Below are 16,072 nucleotides of genomic sequence, written 5' to 3'. Positions count from 1 at the left end.
CATTAAGAAGTCCACCAAAACACAACTAGATGAAATGTCCACCGATGCTTGTTTTGGGAATATGTGTGATCATCTGCGACTTAACCCGCGCCCCGTTGGGGTCTGCCGAGCATCCCCCCCCCCTAAGATCTCGAGAACCACGTAACATAGCGACAAGCCGCAAACGGTGTTGGATAGCCGCAGCGGGGAACTACCATGTGACCCAATTTCATTGACCTAGGTCAAAGCGATAACGTCACAGGTCAGGTCAAATGTCGAATTTTCACCGTTTACAGGCATTTCAAGAAATGTGTTGTGCTTGTAAAATCGAGTCACTGAGAGTAAAATGCATGTCACTGAAAATCAACGATGGGAAATTGTTCTTCAAACACAGATTTTGCTAGTTGAGGTCACTGATGCCAGGTCAGGTCACAGACGGTCACAATATGAAAATAGCATGTGATGCATGTTTTATGGTCAATTTTACATGACAAATGCGATTATGTGGGTAAGGCAGCCTTTGGGGCCAGTTTAGGTTATGCTCTGGTGAAGGTCAGGTCAAGGTCAGGTCAAATTAGCTCAAATTTCAAAGTTGATATTTTTGCGCGGGTTGATAGGTACGTTTTGGGTTCTCGTATCGGAGTTCAGCATTGCCCCTCCAGTCCAAATGTTCCCCAGAATAGATATACTGTGGCGCCGGGCTGGAGCGGCTGTAGGCGCGGTGCTGACCGGTCGGGTCAGGTCGGCTGTGGCAAAAGGGCAAGTTGGGGGGAGGGGGCAACTGCCCCACCAACTGTGCAGCCCTCTGCAAACTGCGTGGTAGGTATTCTTTTTTCGACAAAACTGAGAATACCTAACGCGAATACTATGCTATCGGTCACTCGGAAATCGTGACAGCAAGACGCATGAGACTCCGCACGTTAGATTGACATTATCATCGTGCTCATTTTCCATCCAATTTGGCAACGAAACCCAAAAGTTTATATTTGCCCCCCAAAAAACTTTTGCATTTTATTGCCACACAAGGCATATACTTTGCTTAGTGATAGACCCAATCGAAGGAGTGGAGCATGGCGCATCTATTTGCAGTGAGTTCCGACCGACTGATAATATAGCCTTTGAGTAATTATCGGTTTTGTCCAAAAAAGAATACCTACCACGCAGTCTGCTGAGGGCTGTACAGGAAGCTCCGCCTCTGAGGAAGAGTGAGCATTACTGTTATTCATACACACTTGCATACATTCACATGATCGCTCAGATGCCTTTCCAGCTTTCCATTCATGGTTGGGAGAAAAGTAAGCAGACTGGTCGCAGAAGTTCAACCACGCCAAAAATGGCTTACCGTCTATTATTTAATTGTATATTGATATTTGCGAGCGACGTCTAAGCGAGATGAACAAAAATAATTCGCAAACTCACTAGAATGAATCGTTACCTACTTAGCGAATTCCAACAGCAACTGGGAAAACACCAATACGGGCGAGGGTTAAGTCGCAGACGATCTAACCAATATGCCCTTGCATTCTTGTCATAAGATAGCTGCATGAAACGCATAGGAACTTCGCAAACTCACTAAAATGAATCGTTACTCAGCGGATTCCCCGGGTGGTTCGCGGATCTCGTCAACTCTTCAGGGAGTTCGCGGTTATCCTGAAGAGTCTTGTTCATCCGCGGATCCCCGCTCGTTTATCCGCGAATATACTAGACTTGATGTTCATCCGCGGAGCCACTAGGGACTCCGTGGATTCCCTAGGGACTCCGCGGATCCACCGATTTCGCAAACTCACTCTAACATCGGCACTCCCTGAGGTGACCTTGGGCGATGTGTTAGACCTGCTTTTATTACCCTGGGCAACGTCTAGATGAATATTGCTGGTTGTCTCTACAAAATTATGATAAACCCTCGTTTGTTTTCTCTAAATGGTGTTTTGAACTATTTTAACCCTCGCAATTCGCATGTGTGCGGCGTTTTCCAGCTTCTAATGTGTAGGGGGGGGGGGGTCGGTTGGACCCCCCCCTTGCCGTTTGGCCCCTGATTGAGCTAGAGCTTCGCGGAAAAAACGAGCGTGTTGCCCGTGACGAGAGGAAGCCGATGATACCCAATTTTAAGGTCCTAGGTCATTGGTTGACCTTCCAGGTCAGGTCAATGACCCAAAGTCGGGAAAATCGGGACCTGTTAGAAAGTCGTAAAGTGTTGCTGCTAAGGGGTTTTTCGGGGTGCTGATCACGAATATCGTGTTAGTTTTGATCACAGATGATGTCTTGAAGCATTTAGACCAGGTCGGGTCAGGTCAGGTCAGGTCAACCAGTAGGCGTCGTGAAGGGTATTCGTAGTACGTGTCAACCGCCTCTGACAGCTTCGTAACATGTTACGAAGTCACCAAAACTACTTCGTAAATGTTCAAATGGTTGCTAAATTCGAATTCAGCTCCAAAAACTAGCCTAGAAACATGTAAAACTCGAAAAAGTGACCCGAGGTCACCCGAGGTCACCAAAGGTCAATGACCTGACCTGACCTTCAGGTGACCTTGACACACACGGGAGTAACATCAAATCACATGTTTGAACGTTTGAAACCACGAAAAGATTGCAAACACGCGGCTAGTGCGAGCCGACATACGCTAAATCGCGATTCCGGCCAAACATGGTCTCGGAAAAGAGGTCACAGGTCAAAGGTCATTTGGGTCAGGGTCATGAAATTTTCAGGGTAGGTGTAAAATTGATCAATGCGAGGGTACTGAAAGTTTCGTCGCGATCGGCCGCTTTTTACGCGAGTTATTCGCGAAAAACCATGGGGGGGGTCCATCCGACCCCCCCCCCCTACACATGCGAGGGTTAACCCGCGCCCCGCTGGGCTATTCAGCCATACGCGCCCTGCTGGGGGGGCAGATTCTGCCCCCCTTGTCTAACTTCCGAACCGATGGTCGTAGAAAGACGGGGAAAACGGCAATCGAAAGCTCTCAACAAGGCGGATCTTAAGAGCCCAATTTTTTTGCTTAAGTAGGTCAGAGGTCAGGTCAAGGTCAGGTCAAGGGTACAAAATGCAAGTTTCTACAGTATCGGCCTTGCACCGTAGTTGCCGAAGAATGGACTGAGACTGATTGCCCAAAACGTGTTCTTAGACTACCAAGGCAATATTCGTTGCATACAATGTCATTCAAAGGTCAAGGTCAAGGTCATGTCAGGCCAGGTCAAGTCACCAAAAACAAAATACTGAAAAGGGCATGTGCGACAAATGTTTTATGGGTCACTTTACTCATAGAATTCAATAGGCACACTCAATAAGTGATATGGACCACCTCTGGATAAATTTCAGGTTGAGGTCAGGTCAAGGTCAGGTCAAGTGAGGTCAAATTTTGAAATTTGTTTTTAAGGCCTAAAAAGGTGTCTATCTGATGCAGTTTTTCACGGCGAATCGAATGGTGCTATTTTTGTTTCCGTACGAGGTCTAGAACTTCCAAAAAAATATTTTTCAAAATTTTTGTGTGTCGTGACGTCATAAAATTTTGAATAACTCCCACATTTTTGAACCGATTCTTCTAAAAAATTGTTATGTAGGTGCACATAGACCACTTCTCTGACATATATTTCGTTTTTTTATACACTTAAAATTTTGGATTGTATATTTATTTTCCCAAAAAAGTCAGTTTTTTTAGGGAAAAAATTTGGGCCAAAATCCAAAATTTTAAAAACCGAGATAGCCATTTGATAGACAAAGTGGAATCACGCATAACCTTTTTTTGTAACGTCTTGATTTCTTTAAAAATGAAGATGTGAGCGGCGTTTGAAATTTTGCCGTTTTTGAGGCGAAAATGGCGAACATGACGTCACTAAAACGTCAATTTCTCAAACATTTTCCGACGGATTTCGCTCAAATTTTCAGGGAACGTGTCAAATTGATGTATGATAAGGTACCGAAAGTTTGAGGTCGCTGGCGTAACGCGTTTAGAAGTTATTGGCGAAAAACGGGAGGGGGGCAGATTCTGCCCCCCCCCCCAGCGGGGCGCGGGTTAATCACGTATAATAGCATCTATTTTCTCGAGCACGTTTTGTTCCATATCATTGCCGAGCACTGGTTTGAACTGCTTGCCCAATTCACTGCCTTTCGATCTGTTCGCTAGTCTCGGGGTATATGTTCCGGTCTTGTAATCGAATGGTTGTGGGTTCGAGGCGGGGTTGGCGAATATTTACACATGGCGTTCAACTTTTATCAGTAAGCCGCCGTCTATAAAAACATGCTAATGTAATTGATTTTGCAGCAGATGGATAAGTTTTGAAATAAAAGGTGGGCAGCATTAATACTGCCCACCTAAATCGGCCGCATTAATACCGACCGGCAAGGCGGCCCGCATTAATGCTGACCGGCCCGTATTAATACGGGCCAGGTCTCCGGTCAGTATTAATGCGGGCCGGGCAGCATTAATTAATACGGGCCGGGTTTTCAAACGGGCCGTAACATAAATACCGACTGACCTGACACACTGATGGATTGTTTTAGAATCACAACTGGCTGATTTGACATTGGCACAATGTCCGTTGACATTTTGAAGGTTACTAAAGGTCAAGGTAAGGTCAGTGACCTCGGTTGACCTGTAATGACTTCTTGCACTTGTATGCCTTTTCGGGGTATTTTGATGCCCTGAATTCAAATTTGCTATCCATTTCAGGCATCGTCGGTTGTTTCTTGTAGTTCATTTTGGGTCAGGGTCAGGTCAGTGACATCACACGCCTGACGTGACCCAATGCACAAATGACCTTGCAGACTTCCGATGCTCCCAACGCATCATTTTTAGAGTTATGACATCGAAATACACACCAAACGATAGAGAATTGATCAAGGATCACGATAGGAAAGGTTTCAAGTCGATATCTCTTACCGTTTTGCCGCAATCGGCGCAACACTGAAAAAGTTAGATTTTTCGAAACTTTGACCTTTGACCGGTCATAAGTAGGTCAAATGTTGACCTAGGATTAAAAAAAATATACCACCAATCGCGAGATCTCGTTGAGAGCAATCCGTTGGTCGTTTCCGCTAAGCTCTACGACGCTCCGTTTTCAAACGCCAGGGCGGGGGTCGCACCCCCCCCCCCCTGCATGGGCGAAGGTGGCGAAACACCGTTTACGGACGAGGGTTAAATGCTGACAGAGGGCCCTCTGTAGATTGGCAGGGCTCGCTGAAATCGGAAAGAGGGTCCTTCTTAGATAAAATAGGACTTCTTAGAGCGATCAGTAGGCCATACTTTTAATTTTATACCTAATTTTTTTTTATACATAATTTTAAAGAGGACCTTTTTTAGATCACCACACCATCCTGCCTGCGGCTCTGGGACTCTGCGGTACTAGCCCGGCTATCTGCCGTCCTTCCTCTCAGCCGCAGCTGCAGCGGCGCGGTCACCGTTCCTGTGTGGTGGCGGCGGTTTGGAGCAGCGCTATCGGTGGAGCGGAAAGGCAGCTCACGATTCGTCACCGTCTTTGTCCGTGGCCTGACCGGCTCGGGTCCCTGGCTGGATGTGTACTGCGGTCTGGTGCGCACGTTCAAATTCTTCAAAACACAGTGGCCGAGAGCTAGTGGTGTCAGTTTCAGAAAAAGCTTGTCCAATGTCCGTCCGGAGTCCAATAGGATGTCCGTCCAAAAATGTCCAAATCAGCCATTTGTCCAAAGATGTCCGAAACCTAAGCAGTAGTTAAAAATCATCACTGTTTTTTTTTTCCTTTTTACCCTCGCCCGCACATACCATTTTACCATCTTAGAACGCACATGGTGGTTGCCACCCCCCCCCCCCCCCTTGCCATTGTGTTCCTGTTGGAGATAGAGCTTCGCGGTAGAGACCAAAAAGATTATTTTGGAAGAGACAAATCCAATGATATTCAGTTTTACCTTTGCAAGTCAGTAAATGACCTTCCAGGTCAGGTGAAACTAAAAAATGTTGCTGTTTTGGGTCACCGTTGGATACCAAGTGCGCTGCTCAACATATACCGATGGGCGATGACGATGCCGAATTGTGGTGCCAAGCAAGCCAGAACCTCTTTGTCACACTATCCGACCAGGTTTTTGCTGCTGAGGTCATTTCAGGTCAAGTTAGGTCAAGGTCAATGATATGTGTTTGTATGTCTGTGTGTCTGTGTGTATACTGATGTGTGCACATATTGTTTATGTGTCCATATTACATGAGATCATGAAATGAGAAGCTTTTACCAAAAAATACAGTCAAAGAAACTCATAAAAATTAATTTCAGCTTGCCTAAAACGCAATTTTTTAGATGACTTAGGCTGACCTTGACCCTGACCTTGACACCTGTACATCGTGGAACAACATGTTCCATGATAGGTGGGAGGTAAGACTGGCAAAAAAGGCCAAAATGAAGGTATCAAAAGCTTACAAGACCCATAGCCAACGAAAAGTATTTGGAATTTGTCATTTGGGTCATGACATGACCTGAAGAACAAGGTCATATCTCCGAAACCAAAAAACACAGAAACTTGAAATTTATAGTGGACATAAAAAAGGATAGAGGAGCAGCTATACGAAAAATCAGGCTTCTAGCTCCATAAATGTTGAGTGCAGAGCAGAAAAAAACTACCTGGGGGGGGGGGTGGTTGGCAACCACCTTCCCCCCCCCCATGTGTGGGCGAGGGTGTACTACTACAAGCTCAAAAGTATTCATTTGCCAATCAATGCTATACACGATTACTTCTCGCCCTCACATGGGGGGGGAGGCTGCCCCCCTTCCCCCAGGTAGTCTTTCTGCTCTGCACTCTACATTTTTAGAGATAGAAGCCTGACTTTTCGTATAGCTGCTTCTCTATCCTTTCTTGATGTCCACTGAAAATTTCAAGTTTCTGTGGTTTTTGGTTTCGTAGATATGACCTGTTTTTCAGGTGATACCTATCATGACCCAAATTACCAATTCTTGCGTTGGCTATGGGCCTTTTGAGCTTTTGACACATTGATTTCGGCCTTTTTGCCAATCTTATACCTCCCACCTATCATGGAACATAATGTTCGACGATGTACAGATGTCAAAGTCAGGGTCAAGGTCAACCTAGGTCATCTAAAATAATTGCGTTTTAGGCAAGCTGAACTTACTTTTCGTGAAGTTTCTTGACTGCATTTTTGGTAAAAGCTTCTCAGATCATGATTTCATGTAATATGGAAACATAAACAATCGGTGCACACATCAGTATACACACACACACACACACACACACACATACAAGCACATATCATTGACCTTGACCTAACTTGACCTGAAATGACCTCAGCAGCAAAAACCTGGTCGGGTAGTGTGACAAAGAGGCTCTAGCTGGCTTGGCACCAGAAAACGGCATCGTCATCGGTATATGATAAGCAGCGCACTTGATATCCAACGGGGACCCAAAACAGCAACATTTTCTGGAAGGTCAATGACTGACCTGAGAAGGTAAAATTGGGTATTATTGGATTCGTCTCATCCCAAAGAATGTTTTTGGTCTTTACCACGAAGGTCGATCTCCAACAGGAACGAAATGGCACAACGCAGGAACGGAACGTATTACCGCAGCGTCGTCCGATACTCAATATTTCACATAGAAATGTGGGAAGTATTGAATGGTCAGCTACAACTTAGTCCTCCTACCTAAAAAGTAGCCTATTCCAGGTAGCACCGATATCTCATAGACGGATACCGACTGTTGTGTAGCTAGCAAAGTTGTTCAGCACACATGCTAAAAGCATGTCTCGACATTGTCCCCAATGTAGAAACTGCACACGGCTCATGGCACCGCTCTGCACCACTGCGCTGATAGTGCAGCTGACCCCCCCCCCCCTACACTACCCCCTCCCTCGGCGGACAGTGGAGGGGGCCGTGAGTCAGCACCGCTACTGGGGAGTGGGGTCCGAGGCTGGTCACTGTCCGCAGACTCGACCCTTTGCCGTTTATATACACTACCGATAATATATTTGAGAGTTGCGGCCAAACCGGGGCCGAGTATTGCCCGCGCCGGATCAGCTGGCTATCCGACAGGTCACCAAGGCCGATTTGGCAGTCAATTCTACGACCGATCAGCGCCTCCAGACACTCCAGGGTGACGCAGAAGCTATGCCGTTCCTACTGTGACGCCACTAGTGTGACGTCACACTTACCACACTAGGGACGTCACCATGATGTGTCCAAGACCGGCGGACGGGTACGATACTCGGTCAGACGCTGAACTGCCAACGACTACTGACAAACAGTTGCCCGATGACCGCAGTCGGACACCAGTCCCTACTGCTTCGGACCGCTCCAACACACCAGCCGCTGGGGGCGTAAAGTTACCCCCTTACGTTTTGGGTCATATCACCGGAACCTGATAAGATGTGAACTTGAAACTTCGTGTAGCTTCAAATGAATGCCGAGGCCAAACTTAAGAAAAAGTTAGGTGGTTGTAGTTCTGAGGATAGCACTAGAGAGACGTCATAAACTTTGGTCGTTTTCCGATATGGAGCGTGTCTGGTGTCACTGAGCATGACACGCAACGGTAAATGTAGGTACTAAACAGCACCTGCTGTCATCCTGGCACATCTTAGTACACTTACACACATACTTCCTGACCATTCATCAGTCCTATATATTCACCATTCGGCCCCATATCGGATACATCGTTGGTAAACTAAGAAACACCGATATATAATTGGACTGATGACGTCACTGTGACGTCATTTCAAATGGAATCGACACCAAATTAGCGAAAACGACTTCGAATAGCTGTACAGGAATATGTGTGCAAGGCTTTGCTTCTACGGGTATGTCTCTTCGCATTGGGACGCTATCGTCAAAGGAAACCCCCCCCCCCCCTCTTCTCTCTCGGCCGGCGGGTCGGGCGCGGAGACCGTGCGGCCGCCGGGCTAGATTACTGCGTGCCGAGTTTGTGGAGTCACAGCCAGTGTCCACAGCCGCCAGATATCAGACACAAAGTGTCGCCATAAAACAGCACATGCTGCTGAACTTTTGAGGCAGCTGTTGTAAACAAACAACCGTTTATCGATCGCCAGTCACGCATTATTGGCGACTCGAATCCGGTGTTGAAAAAAAAAAATAATTATCCCTCGCCGGACCTATTGGTTTTCTACATACGCGCCGGCCGAGGGGGGGGGGCGGGTACGACCCCCCCTCGCCGTGTCGCCCCTGGTGGAGCTAGCGCGTCGCGGAAAAAACGAGCGTGTGCGCCGTTACGAGACGCAGAGATTGGTACCCGATTTTAAGGTCCTAGGTCAACCGGTGACCTCTGAGGTCAGGTCAAGTGCCCCAAGGTACGGTTCAGTTTTTGGTGAATAACTTCGCAAAAAACGGCCGCAGAGCGCCGATTTTGGCAGCATCGTGTTCGCCTCGCTCAGGCGCGTCGAAAGATATACTTTTTGTCCGGGTCAGGTCAACTTGGGGTGTTGACCTCAGGTCAAGGTCAGGTCAGCACCCCCAGGTCACGAAGTTGGTCGAAAGAGGTTATGTCGCATATCATTCGATTCGGCAGGCCTTCCTGAGTCCATTGGTGGCTTTCCCGACTCGCTAGCTCAATTTGATCAGGAGTTATTGACGAAAAACTAATATGACCTTGATGACGTCATAAATGACGTTACGAAAGGTCAACATTGCAAAAGTGACGCATCTAACCTTGCAATGAGTGCATCAAATCATGATTCTGTGTGCTTGAGATAGTTGGAGATCGTTCCCGGCGCCAGAATAGCAGTTTTCATTTTTCCCCCTTGACTTATAATGGTGAGGTCACGAAAATGACCTGACCTCATATGACCTTAAGGAAAAATCCGAGATATACAAGCTGTGGGACTCATAATGGATACTAGATCCTGCAAGTTTCATTTCCCTGTGACATCTCCTCTGGCAGTGAGGGCGTTGCGAAGTTGCGACATCTGAAGACCGTGCAGAGGTTCACTTATGACGTCATAGGTCAGTGACCTGACCTGACCCAAAAATGCGGTTGGTGTCAAAAGATCCGGCTTGGATCAAAGGTCAGGTATGCCAAGTTTCAGCTCTCTATCGCCAGCGTGTTCGGAGCTATCGCGAAAAAACCCTATGGGGGGGGGGGGCGGCACCCGCCCCCCCCCCTCGGCCGGCGAGGGTTATATGTGATATGCTAAGTTGGCTTGCTTTCTTCGAAAAGAAAATAAGAGTACGCTGCCATTTATAACTCACAGCGATTGAGCGACTATGTAGTTACTAAGTGCCAAATCGTTGCGAGTAGAGAGTATTCGTCACTAACAGGTCGGTACAAGTTACCGGTGCATTGTCACTCTCCGAGTCTTCGGTAACGCAGTCTCACTGCCGAGATTCGTGAGAGTGCACACGGCCTGGACGCCGTGATGACGTCACGGTGGCTCTGGGGAGCGGCTGCCGGGCCCACTCTGTTGGGCTGAGCCGCTGGGCCGCCGCTCGGGTGCCGGTCCGGCGCCGATCACCACCGCCGAGCCGCCCTACCGCCGTCTGGTCAGCCGTATCGCGTGCGACGCGTCGCTACCGTCGAGAGGGGGGCGGCGGGCCCGGGGGGGAGAGACGGGACACCGCGCGGCGGCAAGGTACCGCCGTGTGCGGCAACGGGGGGGGGGGCTGAGACCAGACATGAGCCGACCCACCGACCTCTACAGTGACCTCACCCAGACCCACCGACCTCTACAGTGACCTGACCCGGGCCCACCGACCTCTCCAGTGACCTGACCCAGACCCACCGACCTCTCCAGTGACATGACCCGGACCCACCGACCTCTACAGTGACCTGACCCGGGCCCACCGACCTCTCCAGTGACCTGACCCAGACCCACCGACCTCTCCAGTGACATGACCCGGACCCACCGACCTCTACAGTGACCTGACCCAGACCCACCGACCTCTACAGTGACCTGACCCGGACCCACCAACCTCTCAAGTGACCTGACCCGGACCCACCGACCTCTACAGTGACCTGACCCGGACCCACCGACCTCTCCAGTGACCTCACCCGGACCCACCGACCTCTACAGTGATCTGACCCGGACCCACCGACCTCTCCAGTGACCTCACCCAGACCCACCGACCTCTCCAGTGACCTGACCCGGACCAACCGACCTTCACAGTGACCTGACCCGAACCCACCGACCTCTCCAGTGACCTGACCCGGACCCACCGACCTTCACAGTGACCTGACCCGGACCCAACGGCGCCGTTTGTGAACTGCGCAGTTCCCGACCAGATTGCTGTTCCGCCCCGTCCCCCCTTCCAGGGCCGCCGGCGGTTTCAACACACCATCCTGCCTGCGGCTCTGGGACTCGGTGGTACTGCCCCGGCTATCTGCCGTCCTTCCTGTGGGCTGCAGCTGCAGCGGCGCGGTCACCCTTCCTGTGTGGTGGCGGCGGTTTGGAGCAGCGCTATCGGTGGAGCCCGTCCGTCCCCCGGTGCTGTGACTCTGTCCTGGTGAGACGGTGACCGGCCGACTCACGGTGTGTCCCCGGTATACTGAACGGGCATCCCCATAGACAGGCTGACCGGCTACAGGCACAGTCTCACGGTGCAGATGACTGTTTGTGGCATGTGGTGATCCCCCTACCTCTGAATACACCGCCGGCTGACCGGGGTCGGCCGGAGACGGCTGACCTGTCAATGTCGGCTGGAGCCGGCTGACCTGTCAATGTCGGCTGGAACCGGCGGACCTGTCAATGTCGGCTGGAGACTGACCTGTCAATGTCGGCTGGAGCCGGCCCGGCTGACCTGTCAATGTCGGCTGGAGCCGGCCCGGCTGACCTGTCAATGTCGACCGGAGCCGGCCCGGCTGACCGGACCGATAATATACTTTTGCTTTTCAAACTCCCCCACTTACTCCAGTACCTTGCAGCTTCAATTGCCTTTTGCCGTCGCTTCAAACCCACTACGCATATCCCAAGGGTGTGTTCAGAAGCTGCGCTGTGCTGTCCCTATTGCGCAGGATTTGTCTTAGCGTACTAGTGAAACTTTGTGTCTCTGGAGACAGCAGTAAGGTCTAGTTTAGTGGCAAACGTCACAGAGAATCGTCTCTATGGAAATTCCGGCCGGCTCTGAGTTATCACCTTCTTGCCACGTTTTGTCCCCTGTTTCACTGGAGCAGCTAATGGATATTGCTATAACCTACAATTCACTTAGACGTAGCAAACCCAAATTCAATGTGATTGAAATATTTGCGTGCATAAGAAAACCAACGAGGCGAATTTCGAAGCAACAATGATAAATTAGAATGGATACGGTAGAAGTTGTTGTGGCTCGGACGGCCTTCCTTTTTGGAGAGACTCTGTGTCGGGGGCAGCGGCTGTAGAGGGGGCGACATGTGACGTCACACCTCTGTGACGTCACACAGACACACACACACGTCCCAGTGACGTCACCACAGCCGTCACCAGTGGGCACCGCGCGCCGTCACCAATCGGCGCCATATTTGACTCAGCCATCCCCACCACCTACTCGCTCCTACTCAGGGTGTGACTCGGAGTCAGAGGGACTCGGTTGACTCACCCATCACTCGGCTGACTCCGGATGACTCCCCAGGACACGTGATGAGTCCGTTGACTCCGGGTCACTCTGACGACTCTGTTGACTCCCAATGACTCTTCAGAGCTTGTTGGCTCGTATTCGTACTCGTTCACTCGTACTCGTTCGTCACCCGAGGACCATATACAGTTATCCTTCACATATACAAAGTGTATTCAAGATCAGTATAGGCTGCAGTGTCTGACAAGTGTAGGCCACGCCGATCAGAATGGGCAGCTGGCCCTCAGCTCGGCTGCTCGGGTCCGTTCACGTCTGTAAGGCCGCCGTCGGACCCGTCGGACACACGCCGCACCGTCGGCTGACCGGCCGAGGCCTCTCTGAGCTGCTGCTGACCGCCGCGGGGCCCGTCCCCTCTCAGCCCTCGTGGTACGGACCGATCACGGGCCGGCGGGCAGGAGACACCCGCACAGCCGGCCAGCCGTGACACATGGGCGGGCGGCGCGGCGCACCGACCGCCGGACACCGAGCGACGGCCGGCCTAGCCGGGATATACGTATAAACAGCGTCTTAACCCGCGCCCCGTAGGGCTACCGGCGGACCCTACCACCCGTAGGGGGGGGGGGGGCGTTTCGCCCCCCCCCCCCCTAAGATCTCGGAAAGTTACCGGCCGATTTTCAAAATTCAAACGGCGTTCGATAGCCCCACCCGGGAACTACCTTGTGACCAAATCTCATTGACCTAGGTCAAACCGATGACGTCACAGGTCAGGTCAAAGGTCAGATTTTCACCGTTCACAGGCAATTCAAGAAATGTGCTGTGAAAGCGAGTAAATTGGTAATTTATTGAAAACCATCGATAGTACATTGTTCGTCAAACACATAATTTGCTATCTGAGGTCACTGATACCAGGTCAGGTCACAGCGACCTGACCTCTAGGTCAGGTCACTGGGGGGTCACAATATGAAAGTGTCGTGTGATGCATGTTTTATGGTCCATTTTACATGACAAATGCGATTATGTGGGTTAGGCAGCCTTTGGGGCCAGACTAGGTCACGTTTTTGTCAAGGTCAGGTCAAGGTCAGGTCAAATTAGGTCAAATTTCAAAGTTGATATTTTTGCACAAAATGGGTACCGATTCGATGCAGCTCGTCACGGGGAGTCTAATGGTGGTCTTCGTTTTGCTCTACGAGTTCTAGAATTGCCAAAAATTGAGTTTGAAAATTTGACGTCATCAATTTTGAACAGTTTTTTCGCTATAACTTGGCCAAAAAACGAGGTATCGATCTGAAATTTGGTATGTAGATAGAAGACGGTAGGCACTATCACATATATTCCGTTTTTTTTGAAACTCAAAAAACTTTTTGGATTTTTTAGCGAATATATCCAAAAAAATGCTTTTTTGATTTTTGGGGGTCAAAACTCAAAAATTTCAAAAATCCGAGATAGCAGTTTTGTAGCCCTGTCAATTCTACACCTTTTATGTCTTGATCATTTTTCTGTATCTTCAAAGCTGTAGTCCTGACAGGTCTTCTCGCGAAGGTCTTTTTTCGGTCGAAAATGACAGAACATGACGTCACTCTGACGTCATTTGTGGCCAACCTATCATAGCCTCTGGAAAAATTTTTGGTCACAATGTGTAAAATTGATGCCCGGAGGGGTCCTGAAAGTTTGGTGGCGATATCTCCAGCCGTTTAGGAGATATCGACCGAAAAGGACAGGGGGGGCCGTTTCGGCCCCCCCCCCCCCTACGGGGCGCGGGTTAACCCGCTAACACAGCTCATTTTCACTCCCAGGACTCTATTATAGACTCTGGATGACTTCGCTGACTCCGAAGGACTCCTCGACACCTATGTTCACTCCCATGAAATCCGTTGACTCTGGATGACTCCCCATGACTCTGTATGACTCAGTAGACTCGTAGTGAGTCAATGTCGGTACGGGTCGGAGCTGTAACAGACAACAAACACAACGGAGTCACAACAAACACACAACAAACACCATAGATGATATGTGACACACACTACACAGCACACACGGAGTCGCCATAAATAGCAAACAACATCGGCGTGACAAACAACACAGACTGGTTTATCGTCAATATATATTGCACCACGGTCCACTGTGCACTGTCCATTACTTATCACTGTACCAGCCATCTGACAATGTGTGTAGTAGACACCACCAGAAGAGGGGGACCCACCTGTGAGGTCTGGGTAGAGCAACAGGAGCAGCGGGCAGAGGAGGGGAGCACAGAGCCGCAGACAGAGCACGTCAGCGACACTAGCGCCGCCTACCGGTCTGGTCCGGAACCTGTAGTTGCCGAGTACACCGCATGGAGAGGAGAATAGGACGAGGGGTTAGTGATCTCCTGAATACCACCCCCACTGGCGGATACAGTCGCCACCACGACCAAGATGATGCTGTCGGAGAACCCGTGCGTCCTCTTGACACTGCAGCAGAGCCGACACCTGACCACGTCGTCATTAGAAGCGGAAACAGCGGTACAGGTGACGTCACATGTCAGGCTCCTGCAACACACTCAAATCTGGTGAATACTACAGTGCAATACTTACGTGTGGCTCTGTGTGGCTATTAGCATGACCCGCAGTCCGCCACGTGGAGGCTGCCACATCGGACTGCGTCTCTATTATCGCCCGAGACCCCTCAGGTAGTGCAGAGCCCACCATTTCCTGAGGGAAGACACGGCGGCCACACGGCCCCGAGTAGCACTCGGTGTGTGCTACTCGCAGCCGATTGGTGGCGGCACAAACGGCCGTTGGGTGAGTCAGCTCTCCAAGCACGGCGGAGGCAGGCTTGTATAGCACTCATCTGTCGTGGATGGCCTACACCAGCTGATCGTGGTGGCTGAAAATATACCGGTGGGTCAGGGCACTGCCGTACAACGACTGGCGTTTTATCATATATTTTTCCATAATATGTCATTGAATAGATTGGTTTACATTCTGATAAATCATAATGTATGCTCGAGCTGGGAAGGTCACCCAAGCCAGCTCCGATAACATGTGCACATGTCAGTTTTCCATTTGTTGGCCCACGTACACCTGTCCACCCATGGCTGAACACTGGCTCCTTCAGAGAGACGGACACCCCACCGAGCGTCTGTCCCCGGGCTCTGGTCACCGTCATGGCGACAGCTGGCCGCGCGGGGAGCTGGCGACGCCACCAGCGGAAGGAAACGCGTCATCCGGGGCTGAAAATACAAATAATGAGAAAAGTGTCATTTTTAAATGTTGTTAACCGCAGATCGCCTCGTAGCAAGCATAACTACAAACGCTGAGCAAAAATATGCAGCATACAAAAAAACGTCCCCGAAACTAACCTGTCTCGGGAGGCCTCTGATGCTGTGACGGGCGAGTGTGCGGCAGCTGAAATGCCGGACTGCCGGATTGGCTCCGGCGGTCGACGGCTCAGCTGCGCCAGAGCCGCACACCCGCCTCCGTCAGCCTGCCGGTGTAGTAAATGGACAAAATATTGTTCAAGCTAATTTATGTATGATGTTCCTAGTTTCATGACTAGTCACAATTATTTAGAATGAACGTAAGGTGGACTTTATAAGGCAAAAAACTTGAAAGGGACACGGAAAAAGTACACGAGAACGGTACTCGGG

At 50.1% G+C, this 16,072-nt stretch overlaps 1 long non-coding RNA gene across 1 annotated transcript in view; it reads right to left on the bottom strand.

Annotated features, from left to right (window-relative positions):
- Positions 1 to 15,502: 15,502 nt before the first annotated feature.
- Positions 15,503 to 16,072, bottom strand: part of LOC122383171 — a 35,060-nt gene continuing 34,490 nt past the window's right edge. Inside the window, exons 5-6 of the long non-coding RNA XR_006256790.1 lie at positions 15,785 to 15,909; positions 15,503 to 15,615 (exon numbers count right to left, since the gene is read on the bottom strand). This is a non-coding gene — a long non-coding RNA (uncharacterized LOC122383171). The remainder of the gene's footprint in view (positions 15,616 to 15,784; positions 15,910 to 16,072) is intronic.

This window comes from Amphibalanus amphitrite, unplaced genomic scaffold, assembly GCF_019059575.1.
Source record: "Amphibalanus amphitrite isolate SeventyFive unplaced genomic scaffold, NRLGWU_Aamphi_draft 000157F_arrow, whole genome shotgun sequence".
NCBI lineage: Eukaryota > Metazoa > Arthropoda > Thecostraca > Balanomorpha > Balanidae > Amphibalanus > Amphibalanus amphitrite.
Note: the sequence above shows the minus strand (reverse complement) of the source record. Positions and strands in the feature narration are given on the sequence as shown.